A 9,360-nucleotide genomic window follows, 5' to 3' on the forward strand; every position below is an offset into this window, starting at 1 on the left:
AGTACCATCAACAAACCAGACAATACATAATAAGAATTGTACAAATCAGGACTCTAAAAGACAAAAAATCAGTATAGCTTACACACCACCACTGACTTTCCTTGCCATTATGTCCAGCTCATCATATTCTGGTAGGGCCTGAATGAGACTATTCCAACAAATTTTAATCTTAAATCTAATCTGTGCGTTCTTTGTTGTGGTCACAAGAAACGTGTCTGCATAATTTTGTTTTCAGTACAGGGTTTCTTCTAAAAAGTGTAAAATTACAATCTTAGTCCTTAAATATAATTTTGACATGTCTTAAAAATCAGTTGATCATGATGTTAACATTCCTTTTATAAAGTTAAAGCATGAATTTCTGTCTCATTTCTGAATGTGTAACAAGTACAAAATGAAAGTAACATTGAACCACTGACAACTAGTGCAAACTGTGCATGTAATTTTTCCAGTATGGATGTGAAATAGGTCTTAAATTGCATTTGTGATAATCTATAGTCTTTAAAAGTCTTAAATTTAACTTGTTGAAACCTGCAGAAATCCTGCAATAGGTTATCTGGACTAAACAGGTTATTAACAAGTTTAAGAGTACATGAGCATATATCATGTTAGGTGTCATATGTGTTTACATAAATATATACAAAATATCGGTATGAGCAAGCAAAATGAGCTCAGCCATCTGATGTATGTATTTGAATAAGCATAAAATATAATATCATACAATAAAATATTGACCTTATAGATATGCATTTTAATTACTTCTCATGCAAGGTGTCATTTCCCCACTGCCTGATGCATAATGAGTTATAAAAAAAATCTATTGTGCTCTCAAGAATCCAATAAAATAACATGACATGACATAGTCCACATGCTCTCTGGAACTTCCCCAAATAGAAAACACAACAGTGTACCTGTTTATCAAATAATTTCTGTAATAGTACCTGTTGTCCACTAGGGGGTAGTGTTTTCTCAAGATTTGGACAACTCGGGTCATCGTCAGAGTAGCATATACTTATGAAAACACTCTGTATTTGGTCCCACTCTTTACTAAGTGGTAGTTACTGTGTTTCAGGACTCACAAATGTCTCATGATAGTTCATTCTGTTTGTGTTTGAATTGCAAATGTAGTCATTATTTTGATGATTGAACAAATGGCAAACATGTCTAGATTATTTGCATGTTTGCCAGGAAACTATTATTTGATCGTTATCTCTATAAAAACTGAAAGTATTTGACTTTCAGGATGAAAGCCAGACAGGCTTAATAAATACCAGGAAGATGGCAGAAAGTCTTCAGGAAGCAGTCCTTTTAGTCTTTAATTCAATTAGAGAGATAGTGTGGATTTCTGGGAGCAAACCTTAAAAGCAAATTTTAAAGGCTTTTCCCTTTGTGAGTGCGCCTGTTATCAGGAGAGATTTGGGAGTAACTGACTGGCCCAGAATAGTGCTGTGCTGTCACCTCTAATTATACTATCATGATGTCCCCCTTTCAACAGGGATAACCTTTCTTTTATTTTGACCCTCTCCAAACTGGTATTCCATGATAGACAGTGGAGGACACAGACAAGTTACTTGAACATTGCTACTAGAAGTTCAGTGCTTAGTGTGTAATTTAGTCATATGTTATACCACAGACCTGTCATACCTCTAACGTTTAGTGAATTAAGCAGAGGAATGCAAATGAAACCCTTATTAGTGTGTTGAAGTTGTTAGCTACGGTGCTTTCAGTTCTTGAGATATACTGTGTTGAGGAACAACATATTGATTTGCCATTTTTAATGGTCCATAAACTAAAAGGGCGGGGGTGGTTGACCCTGTTGTCCAAAGCTATGCGTGCCACTGGTGATATGTGTGCAGCACTGACATATATAAAGAAGGACAATGTGACAGTCTTCAAAAGTGGAGCCAAAACATCTCAATCACCCCATGGTGGCTGGATCAGAATAGATCATAAATCCGTCCCCCTTCATTTCAGTGGAACGGACTTGGACCAAACTACAAACATTACAGTACATGTCAAATAAAATTTTCTCTAACATGGTTTCTGTCATTTAGGTAGCTCTTATCACACTGTGCACAACCCAAGTTCCAAAAAAAAGTTTGGATGCGTTCGAGGACGTTAATAAAGACAGAGTGCAATGACTTGCAAATCCTTTTCAATCTATATTCAATTGAATACAGAACAAAGACAAGATATTTAATGTTCAAACTAGTTAACTTTACTATTTTTTGTAAATATACATGTCTACTGAATTTGATGTCTGCAACATTTTCCAAAAAAGTAGGTGGACGTTTTTACCACTGTGTTACATCACCTTTTCTATTAACAACACTCACTAAGCATCTGGGAACTGAGGACACTATTTGCTGAAGTTTTGAATGGAAAATTCTTTCTCGTTCTTACTTCATATATGACTTCAGGTGCTCAACAGTCCAGAGTCCCCACTGTAGTATTTTGTGCTTCATAACTGCACGTATTTTCAATGTGAGACAGGCCAGTCTTCACTGTTGTAACATGTTGTAACATGTTGTAACATGCAGAATGTGTCTTGTCATTGTCTTGCTGAAATAAGCAGGGACCTCCCTAAAAAGATGTTGTCTGAGAGGCAGCATATGTTGCTCCAAAACCTGTATGTACATTTCAGTATTAATGGGGCTTATGTACAAATTACCCGTGTCATATGAACATTAAATATCTTGTCTTTTGCAAATTCTTTTTGATCTATATTAAATTGAGTATTGCACAATCGCTACATTCTATTTTTATTTACATTTTACACAATGTTCAACGTTTTTAGGAACTGGGTTTGTATGTTTAAGTGTTTATTTTTTGGATCATGGGTAGGAACATGAAAGCGTAGCTCCAACGCTGGTCACTACTGCACAGACTCTGGCTCCAAGTGATGTCTCCAGCACAAGATGGCAGCACTTGTATTTTCATACTGTGGGAGGAAAAAGAGACGCATCATCCTTTTTTATTTATGTAAATGGTGTGGACCCACAGCTGCAGCCTATAGTGTGAGCAGTGATGACTAGGGATTGCCCTTGACGCATTCTCATGTGGGTCAAACGCACATCTGTCCCTTTACCCTCTAAGGCACCCTGCTGCCCACATTTGTCAACATGTGCGTACTGTGAATTGACAAACTCTTGAATTCACTGTGTACAATATTGCAACTGTGTGCAATAAAAACTCTAACAGTCTACCTGGAGTCACAGAGTGTGCAGCGAGGTCAGGGCTTTGTTAATATAATGGTTCCTCAGGAAAGGTCAAGGTTCCAGTCTATCAAACACTCTAATTCAATTTTTGGGGGGAGTTTGGGGGGTTGGGCAGCAAGCATGAAGGTGGTGGGGTAAAACCAAGAAGGGTTGATGTGCACAACACAAATTACAACTCACCTTTCTTTCTTTGACCCTACTCTTTGTGGGTTGTTTTGATTGTGTATGCATCTTTATTAATGAGTGAGGCTGGTGGCTGCCTCTGAATGTGCACTCCTGTGCATGAGCGTTGGCAGCAGGGTGGACTATGATCATATTTATATATTCTGGGTAGGTTTGACTAATTATTGAGGGATATTATTTAGTTAGCTGCAGGGACCAAAATTAGCACAATTGATCAGACAAATGCTGGTTAAATATGCAAGTGGCTAGAAGATTTGCTTCACTCAGAAGCCAAAAAATAATTGTAAAATTGCTGGTAAAATATTAACATTCACCATCTGTTTAGATGATGGACAAAAAAGTTCATTTTGAACCCTGATTCTCTGTTCACCTACTACTAGCACTGCTTACTTCCAGATATGAAAATAGGCTGGTTGAATGGGTTGCAAAAATACGGTTTTTCATTTTTCAACATTTCACTGTATCACTCATGAGCAACAAAAGACATCACATGAGCTGAAAGTCATAAGCTTGGTAAAATTGATCACTTCTTTATTATTGAAAAGATAATAATAATATTCATATGTTTATGATTAATATTATAAAGCTTAACCCTATGACTAACAGGCCAGATCATTAAGAGAAGTGTTAAGTGTTGTGTTTTAAGGGTTACTTTCACATACTGTCAATTAGGGGTGTCAATATACCAATATGGACATACTGTGATATTTTAAAAAATTAAATATTGATATCATACTGATAACACACATATGATAATATTATGTAAATGATCCAATGCTTCTTAAACATAGTGTACGTTCTGAAATCCTTTGCATTTCTTTTGTTTATCAGTTCGCCTGGTATCCAAGTGTAATTGCTTTTTTCATACACTTTTGTATAGTTATGGTTACAGACTCTCTCCACTTCTCTACACTCACATTTTGAGTGTTTGTCACCTCACTTCATTTAGTGCCATGTGATCTGTGTTACCCTCGTTGACTTTTCACGCAGGTTAAACCAATTAGTATGCATTCTTGTTGGTGTGTGTCATTACTCTGCATTGATTGCTTATCGAGGAGGGTGTGTTAAGGGGGTATGTCCTCAAACGTTTGTCTACTGTTAGGATGTCGTGTTATAGAAGACAGCAGTTGTATACCATCCCGCCAAAAGCAATTAACCCTCCACACTAAGCATGTTGCATCTTCCCCCAACAGAGAGACTGACTTGGACACGTCAATTACACCAGAATGTCTTCTTAAATCTTGACAAGTCATTAATGACTGATGATATACATGCATATATACTTTTGCATGGAAAAACACGATCATATTTTATGTTGTTTTTCATACTTTAAGTGTAAATTGGATAGCACCGCTTGGGAAAAGATATTGTATATGGATCGTTATTGATTGCATCTACAATATGATATCCATTTCCCTCATGAAGAGTACATGCAAATGTAGGAGAGAAGATGGACCACTGAGGAATGGAGTGTAGGCATCAATGCTAGAATTATGTTTAATATATTTTAGGCTGAGTGTATATAAAACACTCCTGGCAGTGCATATCTTCAGGGATGTCTCAAAGGCAAGCTCGTCAAGGGTCAGAACATACTAAAACAAACGCCTTTGCTTGGATCCTGATTGTCTCTTCAGCCTTGTTTTATGATTGAGCGGCTGACGTGTAGTTTGTCACAGCGTGCCTGTATACGCACTAATAAAGAGGCAGCTTGCTGTTGTCCTCTGTGATTTATCCTGTTCTTCTGCCCTCCATCTGCACCAGACGAAAAGTTAATTAAAACCCTGCCTTGTCTCCTCATTCCATTCCAGACAGCAAGAGCAAATCATCTCCCACCATTTACGGCATTTTATTATTTCTTTATGAACACCAGAGCTGAAATCAGAATAGGCAGCACGGTGGCTCTACATGCCTTTTTTTCTGGTTGAACTTTAACCTCATTATAAGATGTAAATGCACAAGTGCTAACATGTTTTATTTTTGTTAGCCTATTATACTACAAGGTAGCACTTTCCTAATTAAATGTTCACTGCCTGGCTTGTCTATGGTCATATAATTAATAATACAGCAGAAATGAAACTGAACCTGAACCGATCCTCTTTGCCCTTTCTGCCCAAAAGCTCAACTTCACAGAAGAGTGTTCAGGTCATTAGGCCACCAAAACTGTCTTTATCAACACTGTCAATGAGGAGAAATGTAAAAAAAAAAAAAAACAGCTTCATATTAAACCAACGTGTTGTAAGAATTTGGAGGTGTTCAGAAGTTTAGCTTTGGATACCCGAAGCCATTCCTCAACTGCCCCTGCTGCTGATTCACCACATACAGCAGGGCCGTTTGTCAGCCGAGACTGCACCATTCCCAACGAGGAGGAGCGATATTCAATTTTCTTCTGTGGAGCAGTGGGTTCATAGGCAGAGACAGAGAGGACAGTTCACATCCAGGACACACAGCCCTCACAGTGAGTGTGGCATACGTCTTTACATCATCCACGCAACTGACAGAGATGGCAGCTGTGTGGATGATGGCTTGATTTCCATTTTCACTGACAATATTTCAATTTAATTGGCTTTATTGGCATGATGTTTTAGATCAAACATATTGCCAAAGCAAAAAGTCACGTATAAACCATACATTATAAATAGTAATTACTAAAAAGGGAAGTAGGATGCAGATTCTCTTCATTCTTTCTAGCCATTCTCTGTAAGGGCAACTAGCTTCAATAATGAGCTTATGATCGGTAAATCTGTATTTACATAGAATTTGTCTTTTTATCGGATGTTTTATTTTGATTAAATATTTAGGCCAGCTCACTTAAGATGTAGGACAATCACCACTGAAGCCTTCATTTGGAGTTAGACTATACAGCCCATCTTTAAAGCCTTTCCAAAAATGATCTTGTCTGTTGGGTTTTAAATGTTTGTTCTGCAAGGAGTGATGACGTAGTATAATAGACCATATTTTGTGAACTGTCCTTGAGACCAACTAAACTGGACCTCTTCACAGCTGTACTTGAGTGTGCATTGTCCAATAAAGGTGAATGATTTGAATTGCCTTGTTTTGTGAGGGTAGCAACCATTTTTCACTTCAGGAAAATGTAAAACGGAGACAAAGTTATGTGTGGCTGAGCGATGGCAGGATTGCAGCTTTGCAAAAAGTTTGCAAAAGCCCACACATCCAAACATGATAAATACAGGTGCTGGACAAACATGTTAAAAAAGGAAAAATAAATCTGCACCCTAGATAATACTTCCATGAGCATTTATTCTTATACCACCATCGTTTCAGACACAAGCTCTTCTTCAGACATGAGACAAAATCAGAGACACACCATATAAGTACCTATCCCAGTGGTCACCTGAAAAACATGAAATGATGAGCACAGTAGTTAGTACAATAAATATAATTATAAGTAAGTATAATTCATGTGTACAATAAATATTGAACAATCTAAATATACCATACCAAAAGCATACCATAAGTCCTTACACACAAATAGAGGAGACTGACACGAGGGCATGTAGAAGAGTCAGGAGGATAGCAGCTTTGAAAATCTTTAACCACGCAACCCCATTACATAACTTCTGCTGCTCTGTATTACTTTTCTTTGAAGCCATTTTTAACATCTGTGAAAATGATGGAATCTATATGTAAATATATGGTAGACTATATCTAAACAGCTGATCATGTGTGTTCAATGAGTGTCAGTAAAGAAGAAACATATACACAACAATACTGCACCATCAGTTCATCAAATCTTGTCATGAACTTACACATAACATATAGATTAAGTCCCTATAGCATCAGGTGCAGTCTTCTAGGTCTGTGCGCTCCTTGTGGCAGCGGTGATTAGGCCAGCGAGCAGCACCTGTGCACAGACCTTATTTCCAGTATCTAATAGGAGGCGTCCACCTGATACCGACAATATCTTGGGAAATCGTCCCCCTGAGGACCATGATAATTTTTTTTCACTAAGGTTATTTGAAGACCCTGTGACAACACAACGTCCAGAACACTGCAGAGGGCCAGAAAGTATAAATCCATCTACTGCCAGGAACATTAAGGGGGAAAAAAATGGGGGGCTTTCTTTTGCCAGAGAAAGAAGAAAACGTTACATTAAAAGATTAGGTATTAACCTAAAAAAAGGTGAGGTGGCCTGGTAGCTCAGTTGGAAAAGCATTTGCCCCATGTACTGAGGCTATAAGTCCTCTATCCTGTCATATCTTCAGCTGTCCTATCATTAAAGGCATAAAACCCCCAAAAATATTTATTACAAAAAGATTAGCTATATTATATATTATGTATACAGTGTATTGTACAAATCAGTTTCAAACACTTTTTATACCAGTGTCTTCCAAAACATAATTACATTAAAAAGGCACTTGTCATTTCCATGGGTCTTAGTCGACTTAAGTGGTTCTCCAATGAGCCCACAGAGTGCCATTACTCTGAAATTGTACTGAAGAAGAGCAAATGTCACCTTGAACTGCAGTGCTATCACCAGAAGTGTCTCAGCAGCTGTCCCTTTACTTCATCACTAAAAAAGTTAAAGCTCTGGAGTCTGAAGGAGAAGCGAACAGTTGTGACGCTTTTTATTCAAATGCATATTATGTGAAAATGTATGATGTTGATAGATACATCATATCTGCAACACTATCAAATTTAATAATGCAATATATCTCATCAGTGATGCTGTGTGCTGGTTTTGCAGGTTGATATCAGGATGGCATGGTGTTCATACCTTGCTATTTCCTAAATAAAAGCATGAATCCAGGTTAAAGCCTTTGTATGTATTGATGTATAGAGCAGGATGCAGGTAAAAGAAGAATTTTAATGCGAAACAGCAATCAAAACATGAAAGGACACAAAGAGAAATTGCTTTATGACAGTCGTAATATTTTGTAAAGTCATGTATATTTCATAAGTTTTACAGTGTAATGGATAAATGGACTGTGTTGTGCCAGTCTAATTGGATAAAGGTTATCTGAGGGGCATCTCTGTTCAGTGGGATCTGTTGTTCCTCATGTGGCCTAACCAAGTAAACTGCTGCCTAATCACATTCAAGCCAAAGCCTATTTACTGTCTGGGGCACTGCTGCTCTGGCAAGAGGCAAAATGGGCCGGTGGACGGGGTCTCGTATATGAGTGCACCATTGCCAATCTATTCGTCCTAATGCTAATACAGTTTACAGGGCCAGTGAGAGACCCTGACAGGCTGACAATGGGGGAAGGAGGCCCAGCTTAAATCAATTAGCTAAGAGGACAAATATCATCTAAATCATACCCTGCCTGGCCCTGGGCAACAGGCCTGAAAATGGAAGGCACATGCAGGCAGGCAGAGAGTAGCACTTACTGAGTCCTGGCCAGAGTTATGATTGAGGTGCTGACAGTTAAGCATACACTTACTGAATCAACTCGCTCAGAACCGAGCAAGGCACCAGAAGTCCAACTGGAGATCAAACTTTGAATAAATCATCAAACGGATAGTTCACCCAAACATCTTTATTTACTCACCCTCATGCCAATTGAAGGTGGGGTTTAGTTTTTTACTCCACAAAACGCTGGTAGAGTTGCACAGGAAGCGTTGCAGAATGTAAGTGAATGGTGACCAGTTTTCAAACAGAAAAAAACATAAAATGCCTCCTTACTGCTTGTTTTATGTAAAGCAGTATAGAGACAATCTCCTAAAGTCCAAACATGCCAAGCTGACTTTAAAGACATCATTTAGCCTAGATCTTAGTTTTAGTTTTTTAGTTTTAGTATCTCACGTTCACATGCACTTGCACACTGTCTGAACTGGGTGTGTGTGGCATGTTGGGGCTATAGGATACTTGGATTTTTCCGGTTGTTTTTTGCATTTGGAAACTGGTCACCATTCACTGAAATTGTTTGGGAGATTCTGCAACGCTGTGGACTGAAAAATTAAGCCTAATCACCAATCAGCATGAGGGTGAGTAGATAATGCAGCG

This window comes from Lutjanus erythropterus, chromosome 1 (assembly GCF_056507025.1).
Source record: "Lutjanus erythropterus isolate fLutEry1 chromosome 1, fLutEry1.hap2, whole genome shotgun sequence".
Classification (NCBI taxonomy): Eukaryota; Metazoa; Chordata; class Actinopteri; order Lutjaniformes; family Lutjanidae; genus Lutjanus; species Lutjanus erythropterus.